Consider the following 15,082-nt stretch of genomic DNA (forward strand, 5'->3'; position numbering starts at 1 on the left):
GTGAGGACTGGAGGTTAAATTTAGCCCATGTATGTCAGAGCTTTATCCACTAAGCTAGATCTCCAAATCGTCATGAGGTTTTGTCAAGAATACATGATGAAGTGTGTTTACAGTGGCTGGCACCACTGAGATATTTTCTTCTATGTGACACATGGTAAGGCACGCTTTCCTGCTTATTCTATTGCACTTATTGCCAGTAATTGAATATGTAGGCTGGGGAAAGTAATAGACCTTGTTTTTTCTTAATAAAATTGTAAAACTAGATTTCAAGGTCATTAATAGCTCCTAAAGCAAACAATATTAAGACACATTGAATGCCAGAAAGTGCCTTGGAAATTTCTGGCCTGCCCATCCCCCTTTCTGATGATCCTTGTACTTTCTGAGATGCTGCTGCCACCTCTCTCCTCTCTTGCATAGAATCATTCACCATTAGCAAGTTCACCATTATGCTGAGATAAAATATGCCTACAAGCATTTTCTGTTCAGTGACCCTGGCTCGGGTCTGCATGGCAATGCAGAATAAATTGATTTTCTTTTTTAAAGTAAGAGATTCCTGATACTTGAAGATGCCTATTTTGGACCTTTTCAGTCGGCTGTATGTCAGGTTTTCTACTTGAAGACCTTCAACATTTCTTACTTGAAAAACATGTTGTAGGGCCCTTTTCAGTGGCCACTTCCATAACCACGACTCAAGGAGAATGTGAAGAGTGGAACAGGGCATAACAAGTGCACATTGGTTCAAATCAGAGCAGGGTGGCTCTTCTTTGGAAATGCAAGATGAGTAGGTGTCTTATAGCTTGAGCATGAAAATTGTGTCTGCAGCTTAGTAGGCCTCATGTGCCCTTCAGCTTTCCACACTGGGAGTTGGCTGCATTACATTTCATCTTGTTAAATCTAGTACATGCCTCTTTGATCTTTCCTATGTCTTCATCTAGTATATCATCATTATGGCCCCACAGAATTTATAACTACGATTGTCATACAGTAATATGTACAGACTTGACACCAATTAAAAAAAATGGTCAAACAGAAGCCTAAGCAGATCATCCAAGCCCTGTACTAGGGTTTCTCTGATCCATTGGAGGATTATTTCTTGCTAGGGACTGGCAGTAGAGTTCAGTGGTGTCTTGCTTAACTAGAATGCATGAGACCCTGGAGTCCATCCCACCTTGGGGCTGTGGCAGTGATAACAGCACATGAGATCCTTGGTTGGCTCTTCAGTATAACACTCCAAAAATACATAATGTATTGATAGGTGTGGTGTTCCATGGTTGTGATATCAGCATTTGCAAGGCAGAGACAGGAGGATTGTGAGTTTAAGGCTAGCCTAAGCTAACATACTGATGCTCTTGGTTCAAAAACCAAGAGACTGTACTGGAAACAAGAGGTAGAATGTTTACCAGCATGCACAGGATTGCAGGTTCCATCACTAGCATGGAGAAAAATTGAGCATTTAGGCAGATCTTGTCCTCAGGAAATGCAAGGCTGTCCTCCTAGAATGTTCTAATAGATCACATTTTCATTGGTTTGGCGGAAACTGTGATTCACTTTTCTTTTTTCAACCACTTTCCAGTCATTGTTGGTAGACTGAGAAAGTCTTTGCAATCTCCCAGTCAATTTTGGCCTCCAAGGAAATGAGGCTAGTGAGGAGAGACATGGTTGGAACAGGGGCATGCTAACACCTCTTTTTCTCCAAGGGATTCTCTAGTTATTTTTTATAAATCTGTAATGTGTCTAGTATAACCACAAAAAGTATTTAGGATTTGAAAACTCGATAGCTCCATCCTCAAACTGAAAATTCTGTATCCTCAGTATGCAAGCATGGAGGCCTAATTCTCAGCTAGGGTTATTCTGACTGTATTTGGCAATGACTGAAGACAGTTTTGATTGTCTCAGGTGAGATCAACATATAGACAGGGATGCTGTAACTTGTTCTCTGGTGCAAAAGTTATTCCACCAGAAAATCAGGGTGGTAGGACAATGACTGTCATGGGGCTTTGAGCAGCATTACTAGAAGGAGGCAGTACAATTGAGTGTCTAGACTATGTTGGGACTTGAGTTGGAAGCCTGCACACATTGGCCACTTTATCTCATGCCATTGCTTCAGCACATGTAGTTTGGTGCTGATGGTAATTTGGACAGAGAAGACTATTTAGGTAGAGTGTGGAAGATTCTCAAGAGAGTTTATACCAGAGGTAATGGACTAATTAAGTGGTGGCTGTTATTATTGCTGTAGTTTCTCTCTTGCTTGATTTTATGCATTTTAATTGAATATTAAATGAATATTTAGAAGTACATAGCACTTTCGTGTAACAGTTTTGTATGTTTTAAAAGAAACAACCTTATGTAATTTGATCACCTAATGTTAGCCAGCTCCAAAAATGACAAGAAGTTCGCTATACCCAGCTTCCTGAAATATTCCATGAAAATGAAATGTTGAACTGCCAAATGGATTAATTTTTAGTAACTACTCAAGGTTTCTATTTCCAAATATGAGTGTGACTTACATATGTAGGGTGAAATAAATGTTCCTAATATCTTGTAGCTGATAGGGTAGGCTAAGGTAAAGCTAGGTCTTCAAAACTGTAATGCCATCAGACCTGTGATTGGTCACCAGATGTGATTCGTTTTTCATAGAATTTGATAATGCATGATAACACAATAATCTTATTTAACCTTTAGTTGTAAAATGAATATCCTTGGGAATTCTTTCCAATTTGTAGAAAGTATGCCCACAGATGTTCATTTTTATTTACTACCCCCAATGTCTGCATGATTCAGAGTTTTAACTGCAGTACTTGCTTTCAATGATGTAGTGATTATTCTGCAATCTTTTTTTCCAAATAAAGCCTCTGCTGTATCAACTCTAGGGGTTTGCAAAGCAGAAAGTACAAGCATGATATTGTGTATGGCATTAGAATCTGCTTTGTTACGGCAGTTGGCCAAATGCTTGTGAACCTTAGAATTCCTAAGCTGAAATTCCATCCCATTCTACGTGATGGTATTCAGAGGAAAGGTCTTGGGTGGTCTGTATCATAGGGTGAAGTTCTTCGGAATGGTGTTAATTCTTATAGAGTCTCTTGACTCTAGAAAGAGTTTCTTTTAATAATGGGGAAATACAAGAAGACAGCAGTCTGCAACCCTCAGCAGAACCTGACAAGCCAGCATATTGATTTCAGATTGCTAGTTTACAAGTTTGTGAAAATGAAATTCCTCTTGTCTACTCAGCCACCCAATCCACAGTGCTCTGACACAATACTTAAGCAGAAAAAAAATATAAGAGAACATAGAGTTTTGTGCATGGAATAGGATGCCTCTGGCATCCACATACTTCACTTGGTCTTTCTATAGGTCTTAAACAGGAGGAGGCAAGAGAAAATTTGAAGGGCAAAGAGTTCCTTGGATACAAAGCCTGGTGTTTGTTTTCCAGTTGATAATCATAACAGACTGCTAATAGCCTTCCTAATTTAAAGAACGATACATCTTCACTGATCTTAGTTGAACATGAAGAAGTTGAGCTGGTGTCCAACTCAAACCTTTACCCCTCCTGCCCGATTCGTGGTACTGGATATTATCTGAAGTATCAATACCTCCCAGCTACAAACTCTGTGATCTACAACAGTGACCTGCTTGGTACATATAATGGTACAGTAGTGGCACAATTTTGATGAGAGTAAACAACCACTTTCTGATTAGATGGCCCAAATCCATAAAATGAAACCTATGGTAATATTAACATGATCGATTACCTAAGATTAGATAGGTCACAGGCCTAGGGGCAAACCTGTTATTCTTATCATTCTGCTAAATGAAAATAGCAATGCGATGACCCCTAGTGACATAAATTTATACCCATAGATAAGCACATTGCTCATCCTTCATGAAGCTTCTTGCAGTAGACGGTATAACACAGATATTCATAATTGTACAATGTTCCGAGAATGAGAGATTTCTAAGCACTCATTTATAAATAAATGCCCTTGCCAAAGCCTTCCCTTTGAGCCTAGAGATCTATGCTGCAGAAGAGGAAGAAAGGTTATGTCAGCCAAAGGTGATAGGTGACTCCAAGGAAGTGGTGTCTTCCAGGCACAGTAGGACTGATGCACATATGAACTCACAGAGACTGTGGCAGTGTGTATAAGACCTGCACAGGTTGAAGACAGGCAGAATCCCAGCAATGAAAAGGGGAGGTGGAGAGACAATCCCAGCCTTAACCAAGGAGCTATCAGAAATTGGTGCCTGCTGAGAAAGGGAAGATCAGTTTTCTCCAATGAGGTGTCACAGGGTATGTAATACATTCCAGGGTAGGCTCCACATACAAGAGTAGCTGGGCAACACAAACAAGCAGCATAGTATTTTGTGGACTTTTTGTTTAATTTAGTTTTGTTTGGGCTTTTTGTTGTGTTGATTTTTGGTTGTTTGTTTTTATGTTGTCTTTTATTTTGGTTTTGAGAAAGACTGAATGTGAAGTTGAGTGGGTAGGAAAGTAAGAAGGATATATAAAGATCTGAGGAGGATAAAACATAATCAAAAGATATTGTATGAGAAATTTAAATAAACGAAAATATTTACAAATCTAGATGAAGTTTTTTAATAGTGAAATTCCTTTAACTAATTTATCAGCAAATTATTGAATGGAATTATGTATGTTGGTTTATAAACAAATTATGGTAAGAAAATCAACCATTAATAATATATATATATATATATATATATATATATATATATATATATATATATGCTCTTTATTTAGACATGACATATATTTTCTACTTTCACTTAATCAAATGAAATAATCATAGATATGATATGAAATATAATATTCTTTTAGGGAACTTAGTAATAGTTTTATTCATAGACTTTAAAATAAATTTATCTAAAATATTTAGACTGTGTACACTTAAAATTTCTTTCCAATAAATTATACAAGCTGGTATTTAATACACTTTCTTTTAAATTATTGTTTAAGAGTGTAAATGAGAATGTGATTTGCTCAGATATATCAAGTAGAGAATAAAGAAGCTGCACTGCACATCTTTCTGTGGGTACTTGGACCACCACCCAGTAAACAGCCCTTTCTAGAACAAGGCATAATTGAATCTTCATGCTAATTCTATCCAGGCTTTCTCCTGACTGCTGGATCCCAATTATGCCAACATATTACACTATGTACTGTTCTCTGGAAAATACTAAGACCACAGTGTTCATCCAGCATTTAAATGAGGGCAGACCTTTAACACACAGGGTGCAATGTACGTAGAGGCATCTTAGTTTAACTTAGGCTGGAAGGCTAGGGCAGCTTGTCTTACTGTAAGGCAGGTGCTAGAGCAGGCACACAGAAAGTTAGTGCCTGCAGTTACATCATGTGAGTGGGAAGCCTTGAGTTTCTCTGGTGCTTCCAGATATACAAGCAGGGCTGCAGTTTTGTAGTTTAGCCTGACAATTGGCCATGTATCACAAAAGCTTGTGTGACCACCAGATGTAGCCCTTTCCATGAAAGGAGGTGATCACATTCTTAATTACCCCTAATTAGTTGATATAAAGGAGAGCATGCAGCATTTTAGTAATAATTGGTCTGATTATGACTCCATACTTAAGAGGTAGCTGCTTGACAGCTGGAAAACCGCCAAACAATCATATGTCCCTTATCACAGAGAGGACCTGCACATTTTAGATAGTTCATATGGATATATACACATTCATTAGCTAAGCTAAAATTAAAAAAAAAATCAGAATCTTAAACTTGAAGTTTTCCTACTCTCTTATCTACTCCACATTCATCCCAGAACATTAGTGATAATTATGACAATTGGGCACATCTTGCTTGTTTCAGAAATAATGAAGAGCATTTGAGAATGTGTCAAATACACCTAACTTGTACATGCCATTGATTTAATTTTACTTACACTATAGAAACATACCCAAACTAAAAATCTGCATGTCAGAGAAACCATTACTGAAATGAAAAGACAGCCTACAGGGTGGGAAATAAGATTTGCAAAATATATATCAGAACAGGCGTTAGGATCCAAGGATTATGAAGAACTTACGTAACCTAACATGAAAACATAGTACTGAATTTAGACAAACAAGCAGAGGACTTGAGTAGACATTTTTCTAATGAGGAAATAAAAATTGCCAATAAATACATAAAAAGGTGCTCAACATCTCTAATCCTCAGAGAAATGCAAATCAAAATCATTACATCACTTCAGGTCTGTTACCATAGCTTTTATGAAAGCTAGGAGTGATAGTAAATGTTCATGAGGGGGAGGATAAGAGGGAAATCCTTGTACATCACTGGAAGAAATAGCCATTATGCAAAACACCACAGAGCTTCCTAGAGAAGGCACATGGGGCAACGACATGGCCCTGACTCTTTCTTCTGAGAGAATACCAAGAGAAATGAGTCCATCACCTTGTAGGGGTACTTTCATATTCAAACTCACTGAGGCTCTAGTCACAGTAGTCAACGTACAGAAGCAACTCAGGCAGAGTGGGTGAACTGGAACATGTATTTGAAGGTATATTATTCATCTACTTGTGTGTCAACCTAAAGAACATCCAGCCAAATGAAATACACTAGAAACCGAAAGAATAATATTGCATGATCTCACTTATATAATTGTAAAAATGGGGGAGGAGAAAGATGTAGAAACAACAAAAAAAGCATCATTCCCTAGGGTCAAGGGTAGGGCGGGGGTGATGGTGAGATGTAGAGCAAAGCATACAAACGTGCAACATAAAGGAGTTCAAAGCATACAAATGTGCAAGATAAAGGAGTTCAAAGCTGGGACACTAGTTTACAGCATCACAGTGTAGCAGGCCTTTGCTCAATGAGTACATGGTGGCTGCTCTTTCAGTAGGAAGATGGGTAACTGTGTGAGATAATGGGGATGTTCATTTTTTTCTCTAGAGTAAGGATGTTACTCTTTGTATGTATGTTATAAGGTCCTGCTGTACACCTTAACCAAATTTATCTTTTTAAATGATCTGAAAAAATTGAGGGCTGGGGGTGTAGCTCAGTGGTAGAGTAGAAGCATAGTACCCAAACACCATGCTAAATATAAAAACTTTGTTAATTTTAAATCAATATATATTTATTAAAATATAGTACAAGTAAAATTCTAGTTAGGAGCTATAAAGGAAGAGCTAGGAACTAAAGCTATGATGTCTTTTATAATAGATAATAGATGTATCTATTTTCTTAAGAGATATCTACGTTCATCAGAATATGCTCTGAACTCAGATTGTCAAATTGTTCTAAAAGCTGCAAAAACAAACATAACAAGAAACAAAAAACCAAAACATCTTTCTAGGAATTCCAAGTTTGTATTTTTACACTCTATTCATTCGTGTGTGTGTTTGTGTGTGCCCTGTGATTACTCTTGGCTTGTGTGCTTTTGTGGGGGACTTTGCCTGGCCAAAGTGTATATCTTTGGAAGAAATGACTGGTATCGTTGGAGCTTTATGTGATTTAAAAAGCAGTCAAGATTTGTGACCTCTTTACTCTTCTACTGTGTATCGACATACCAGCAAACCAAGTACTCTCTAAATTTGAAGTGAATTTGGCCATTTTCATTTTGTGTTGTGCTTGAGTAATGCTTTACATAGAGTGTTCTTGGGCTTCTAAGACTGCCAGTCTACATGTAATTAAGACTGTTCTCAGCTAGACCACCTCAGTTAGCAAGAGATGGGTGGACTATTCTGGAAAACTACTTAGCAAGCCACAAATAGCAATTAAATGTGAAAAGACTAAATTTCTCTTTAAAATAGGTTGTTGCCATAACTTAATGTGGCAATGTGACTTTCTATTTTTAATTGCTGTAGAAAGTGCATTTCGTGAAATAGATTTTTTTTCTGCTGAGAGCTAGATAATTCCATATTTTGGACAATTTACATTTTGTAACATCCAGAAAGTACAGTGCTTTTGTGGAACCTTTTGATTCATGGTGGATAGAAAGTCTAAAGGTTATTAAGGGTACTGTCATCCTTCTTAAACAAAGAGACAAGATGAGTATCCAAGAGAAACTGAGCATTTCTCTCTGCGAGACTCCTTGACCTTATCTTACTTCATTATGCTTTCTCTATAACAGTGCTTTTTAGTTCCAGAACAATTATACTTAACACGGACATGTAAAGATAGTCCATTTTAAATTCCACAGAAACAACTTCAATCCATATTCTACTCCAATATTAGGATTCTGGAAGGTTACAATTTGATACACATGTGCCTTCCCTTGCCTGACTTGAACACCATGGGTCTCCTACCATCTATGGTCCCAACGTCTATCTTCTCATAAGGAAGTGATCACACTCCTGTGTTTTAGTAAATAACACTACATCCCCGTCTATTGTCTCTAATGACTATAGATGCTCAATTGTTTAAACTGCTAGACCGTTTAAAATACACTTTCTTTTGTCTCTAAGTTGCAGAGGAGAAGAGAGAAGAGGGATTATCTTTGAGGCAATGTGAAGGATTAGTCATTGTGTACAATTTATTTCAAAGGAGAAAATTAGTAAATATAAAGCATGGAAAATTTCTCCTTGAACTTTAAATGTCTGTGAAAATAGTATTGGAAAAGAACAAGAGTCTGGTAACATTTGTATATATTTTGATTGTGTTGACAACGAAAGTAATGCTTAATTTTTACTAATTAATACTAGAGCTGTTGAACACAATCATTCTTAATATAGCTTCATATGCTGGTTTTAACACATGAAAAATCTTGTCCCCAGTCAAAATAGAATGGATTGACGTCTTTGCTCTCTGCTCTTCTGAGATACTTTTCCCACCCAAGTGCCACCAAGAAGTAAAAGAACAAATGAAAGTGGTAAATGGCACTTTCTTATGTCCCCAGTTGCTCTTCTTTTTGTTGCTGTGCAGCCCTGATCGCAGCACTGCAGGTCAGAATGAACAGTCAGCTGTAATTATTCCAGTCACAGCCCCTCACAATGAAACCTTTATCCTGTGTTTACAGCGTCTTTGGCAGAGGCTGTGTCGCTGTCTCTAAACTAAGAAGAACCACCCTTTGGCTCCGCTCACATCAGCTGCCTGAGTTTTAGGCTGGGATCCCAATAATCAGACTGCTTTTTCTTCTAAAGTGGACTTTTTTTTTAAGGGTGAAAAGACCTATTCTCACCACCCCCCATATATTTTGGCTGATTTATGACCTCGCCACAGCAGCTCTTCCTTCCGTGTCTCTTTACATTTTTCCTCTTTCCATAGACAGCTAGTAGCCAAACCACATTTAAAGTCCAAAATTGCACAAATCAGTAAATAAAATGCTTAAGCAAACAGTACTCATTACTGTGAGGGGAAAAACAAGAATTGGTTGGTGGGTAGATAGGTGGACGAGGTGAGAGAAATTTCTGAAAATCTATTTCTTTCTTAACTACCAGTTTTCTAGTTCAAAAGCTAGAAATGTTGTCACCAATGGAAGACATCAGAGCTTCTCAGTGGCTCGCTTGATGAGGTCCAACTATTTATTTAAATTCATCAACAACTCTTCACTGAGAAGCTCCTGAACTGGAGGAAAATTGAGAATCACACCTGGGTCTGAAAGCAGACTCTGAATCCTTGGGGATGGTAAATACTTCACCATTCCAGTCTGGAAGAAAAAAAAGTTCTTCCAGGGCAAATGTCAGGAGCAGGCACACTGCCCCCTCTTAAAGCAGGGCCTCTCAATTTTCCTAATGCCATGATCCTTTAACACAGCTCTTCATTTCTGGTGACCCCCCCAACCATACAATTATTTTTGTTGATATTTTGTAAATATAATTTTGTCATCATAATGTAAATATCCTGTGTTTTATGATGATTTTAGGTGACCCCCATGAAAGGATCATTTGAGTCACAAGGGGTTACAACCCAGAGTTTGAGAAGCACTGATTTAAAGTCTCCTAACAGGAGTGGCAAAAGGAAACTGTTTAGACTTCTAACTCCATCGCATGATGTCCTCTAATGGAGTGAACCAGGGAACACAGGACAACCAATTCTGGGTCCCTAAACTTATGTTGCTTCACCAATCATTCTAGAACAGTTAACTACTTTGCAAAGACTGGAGCATGTTTCCTCCCACCCCAGGCTTGGAACCCTGGCTGACATTCTGCTAATAATGTGCAGTCCTTCTTTCCCATACCCAGCACGTACAACAGTCACACTACCTCTCTGGTGAGAACTGGGTCATACAATTTCACTGAGGAGGAGAAAGGTAGGAGGGGTTGGTTCAGTAGCACAAACATTGATTAAGTTCCCTCAGCAACTCTCTCCAAATTAAAGATAACTTTTCTACAAGTACGCAGCTGACTGTCAAAAATGCTATGTCATTTTTATGATTGTACTTTGCTTTTCCATTTTAATGTCACACTGCCACATGGCACACATACTAAAAATGTACCTCCTTAACCTGCGCGGTGGCAAACTTTTCACAGAACATTAACATTGTGTGTTTTATAGACTGCCCTTTCTCAGTGTGTTTAAAGCACTTTTTAAAAATACAGAATTAGACCATCTCCTGAGAACAGTCCCATCAGACAGGCTGCTCAGTGGGTTGGCAAAGGGGAAATCCGAAGCACAGGAAAGGTCACGCCAAAGTCAGTGGCCACAGCCCTGCAAACTCTAAGAGCTTGCTTCCAGTTTATGTACCTCTCACTTGCACTTCATTTGTCTTTCTTCTCTGGCAGGAAAGGATGTGGCCAGTTCAGAGGCTTGACCTCACCTCCTACACTCAGTAACTGCCAGGCTCTTCTCCCATACTTCTGCCTTGTTTTCTGCTTCATCAGCAGAGCCAAGCCTACACCAGGGGAACAGATCTGGCCAAGAGCTTAGCCAAGAGGGCATCAACCAACCTCAGGTGTCCTTGAGGCTTCCTCCTATGTCTAAAGGAACATTGCCCATGCTAGGGACCAAGCTTAAAGGCCGGTAGGGGCTCTGTATCTGCAAGTTACAACTAAAAGGCTGTAGAAATACAGAAGAAGTGAAAGCTGGGTCAAGTGTGAAGTCCAGGATGGCTCTGCCTCCACCTTGAGAAGAGACAGGTGAGTGGATACAGATACAGTCGGACAGCCACAAGGCTGGGTGTCTTCTATTGCAGTTACAACTTTCTCTTGTTTGTACTGCTTTCAATTAGATGCCATCTTTGGCCAGGTCCCTGCCCGCAATTCTGTAGCATTTGTTTTCTTTGATGCAGACACATCAGAGACTAAAGGAGGTCTGGTATATTATGTGTGTGTGTGAGGGGGGAGGGGGCAGCAGCTGCAGACTCAATTTCCATGCTATGACAGCAGTCAACCCCTCCCCCACATCCTTCCTGATGTCCAAGCCTGTAAATACAGCATTAGTAATAATCATTGTGATTCCACAGTAAATTCCGAATCTACCCAGTACTTAACTCTGCTGTTCTTAGGAACCACTGTGCCAGCCCCACTTCCTCCAAACATCGGTAGGTTCAGCTAGGAGATAACTAAAAGGCTCTGGTGTTGCCTTGAAGCTGCCCTCGAAATTTCAGCTGCCACAGCTTGGAGGCCAGCTCACAGTCTGTCTTATTGTTAAGGACAGTTTGAGACTTCGCGGAGGCGTTTTCTTTGCAAATCTGAACGTTTCACCTTATCTCACCCTCTCTACTCGCCCCCTCACCTCCAGGCCCTATTCAGACATCACAACCAGGACAAGCAGAACTCAAACCACCCGTGCGCAATCCTGAGCTTCCCAGGGACTGCCAGGACTAGGAGACAGAAAATCCCGGGAGTTGGTAATGTCCGGCAGGTGGCAGGGAAGAGAGTCACTACCACAGTCTCCTCCCAACGCCAAGCTCTGGCGCTGGGGCGCCTTGTACCCTAAAGCCAGTATCACGGGTAGGCCAGTGGGTGCCTGCACCTCCCCAAAGCCTCAGTCTCAGACCTTGCCTTGGTTCTGAGCACAGCTACCTTGTTGGGGACTCGGGCACCTTCTCCCTTGGCAGTATGAAGGAGATGCCTCTGACCAAGAAGGAAGCAAAGGGCTCGGGGCAAGCACTCTGGCACCCCGAGCTACCCATATCACCATCACCCACCGAGCACATCCAGGGTACCCAGTGAGGCGCAGCCTCCACTTGCGCGGCTGTCCCGCTGCACAGGAGCTTCCCTGCACCCAGACTAGACCCCCAGCTGAGGATATACCTTCCTGCTCTCCACCTCACCCCCGAAAAGTCCCAGGAAGTGGAACCCAGGTAGGCAGAGAGGCCCCCCAAGGTGGTGGAGAATTGAGGAAAGGTGCGGCGTGTAGCTGGACCGCTGGTAGTGCTCTTGTGGTTTCCAGAGTGACCTCCGGTGCCTGGGGACAGACGCGCAGGGACCGACCCAACCTCTCAGCTTTACCTAGTACAGCTGGCGGCTCTCCGTAGATGTTGAGACTCTTCTGTGGCTGCTGTCCAGCTCACATCGCTGCCTTCCTCACAGGGCAAACCGGTGTCCTGCCGAGTCCCTTTGCTCCAGCTCGCTTCTCTGCCCCCGCCCCACCCCCTTCCCCCCAAGTCAAAAGTGTCACAGCTCTGTTGCCTTTGGATGTTTCCAAAGTCTTCCGCGCGATCGCTGGGAGTTGAGAGCTGATGACAAACGCAGTAAACCCGCTGATGCTCACGGCCCCCAGCTCTGTGCCCGGAGGGTGAGAAAAGCTGCCTGTTCCTCGTGGTCACCGTCTCCTAAGCGCTGTGCGCGGTCTGCTTCTTCCCCTTCCTCGCCCCTTCCCTAGCCCGAGTGCCTGCCGCCTGCCTGTACCGCGGGTCCTGCTTCGCGTGCTCATGAATATTCTGACAGAGGCTAATGCTGTTGAAGTAAATTGAATTAGCCAATTGGTGCCAGGAATGTGCGTTCCTTCCTTCTGAGGAGCTGTCTGGAACCCCACCAGAAGAAAGCAATTAACGTCCGGTTGGCACCCTGTGGTTTAGACCAGTAAGGGGCAAAATGGGTTAATTCTTTAAAGGCGGTTTTAAAACAGCATTTAAATGTTTAAACCCCTTTATTGTCTGGGGGAGTTAGAAAGTGCTAACCCTGAGAGGGGTGAAAGAGAACAGAGGGTAGCAAGGACTCTCGCCTGTGGGTGTGTGTGGGAGAGTGGTCTGCGGGGTTGGGATGGGGTGGGGGTGGCATCTAAACTTCGTCAGGAAGTTGAGTGACTTATTTGTGTAGACTCTGGGTTCTGGAAGAAGCAGTCTGTACTGGGGAGAAAAAGGCAAATAGGGTCAAAGAGAAGAAGGGTATTAACACACGTTGACCTTGAGGATTCAGTGTACTCCAATGACAATTTTCAGAGGGTGGGTTCTAGGGAGATGACAGAGGAAGCCTGATTTTGAACTGTTTAGAAAAATGTTACTTTTTCTTTTGTCCTCATAGCATTATTATAGTTTTCAGCCTATAGGTCAAGTAGGAATGACACGAAGCCATCCTGAGTGTCAAACATTTCAGAGGATTGGGGAGATAATAGCTCACTGTGTAGCTTGTGGCCTCAGCAAAAAGTTTGAGTTTGATTCCCAGAATCCACAAGAGAAAACAAACGAACAAACAAACAACAACAACTCCCCCCAAAACAAAAACAAAAAACAAAGAATAACAACAAAACCCAGAAAGGCTAGATAGAAGCAGGTGCATCAGGTGAGTTCCTGGGGCTGACTGAGGAGCCAGCCTACTTAGTAAGTTCCAGGCAAAGGAGAGACTATGCTTCCAGCCAATCAATGGAACAGTGGGCAGTAAGGAGTAGGGGAGGGGACAGGAGAGCTGTGGGTACCAAGACTAATCCTTTGATCCACATGTGACCAGTGTAATAGGCCCTTCTTGTTTCATAGTTCAAACCTTTCTTCCTGAGGTCAAATTAAAAACAAACACACAAACCAACAAAAACCGAATGTTTAGAAGGGGCCTCTCTTGTCTCCACTCCTACCCTGAGTATGGAAGTACTGAATAAGTGCGGAGTTACTGAATGCATCTTTGGTACAACAGACAAACAGCTGAGAATCTGCCCAACTCTGCCTCGCCACCTCCCTACAGTACTCCAGTGAAAGCTTTTTGGGTTTCCTTCTATCACTAAGCTCCTAGATACAGAAACTAGATTGATTGAATTCGTATACGATTAAAAGATTGACTGTGCCAATGCTCTGTGGTTGAATGATCTGTATATAAACAACTAATAAAACTCTGTACTTAAGCAATTGCTACACTTCCCAAGGACAGGACAATACTAAGTGTTCTAGTTAAGGCAATTGTGCCATATTTTTGAGATTTCAGGAGTCTTACGAGAAACAGAACTCATTTTTGTAGCAGTATAGTTATCAATACTGAGCAGCTAATGATACTGAGGATTAGTGTGACAAATTTGTTAAATTTGGGTCATCTTATTTAATCTTTCTAAATATTACAGTCAGAATCTGTTATAATGTTTAGTAGATAAAGCAGATAAGGCCTAGAAGGCCATAAGCATGCCTAGGCAACATAATTTATAGATACTAGGAACAATGACCCAATGCAGCCCCTTGGCAGTCCCTTGACATCAGGTCACAAATAGCTTATACTGCCTCCTAAACTACAGAGAGAAAATTTCTCCCAATTTTGTGAACGGAGCCATCTTTGGTAACAATTCTGAAATTTTGTCACCAAACATGTTTTATGCTTTACCAAAATACTATAAGAAAACAGAGTAACAAATGAAGAATAGATGTGCTTCCCAAGGGGCATGTCCCATGAAAATCTTCACTTACCAGGAAAGTGGGACAGAGGGGAGGACATCCTATTGGGACTCTAGGTGAGAGAAGCATGGGAGAATGGGGAAATAGAAGGATCCAGAGGGTCCTAAAAACCTAAGAACATTATGATGGGTGGATCTAGGCCCAGCGGTCCTGCTCAAACTATGGCACCAGCCAAGGACAATACGTGCAGTAAACTTTGAACCCGTACCCAGATAATAACCAATGGATAGGACATTCTTCACAATTGAGTGGAGAGTGGGGTCTGACTTTCACACAAACTCTGGTGCCCCATATTTCACCACATCCCCTGGATGGGGAGGCCTGGTTGCACTCAGAGGAAGGATAGTAGGCTACCAAGAAGAGAC

At 41.2% G+C, this 15,082-nt stretch overlaps 1 protein-coding gene across 1 annotated transcript in view; it reads right to left on the bottom strand.

Annotated features, from left to right (window-relative positions):
* Positions 1-12,501, bottom strand: part of Cdh20 (cadherin 20) — a 256,772-nt gene extending 244,271 nt beyond the window's left edge. Inside the window, exon 1 of the mRNA XM_051147229.1 lies at positions 12,358-12,501. The gene's annotated coding sequence lies outside the window, so the exon portion shown is untranslated. The remainder of the gene's footprint in view (positions 1-12,357) is intronic.
* Positions 12,502-15,082: the final 2,581 nt, after the last annotated feature.

The sequence above is a fragment of the Acomys russatus genome, chromosome 6 (genome assembly GCF_903995435.1).
Source record: "Acomys russatus chromosome 6, mAcoRus1.1, whole genome shotgun sequence".
NCBI lineage: Eukaryota > Metazoa > Chordata > Mammalia > Rodentia > Muridae > Acomys > Acomys russatus.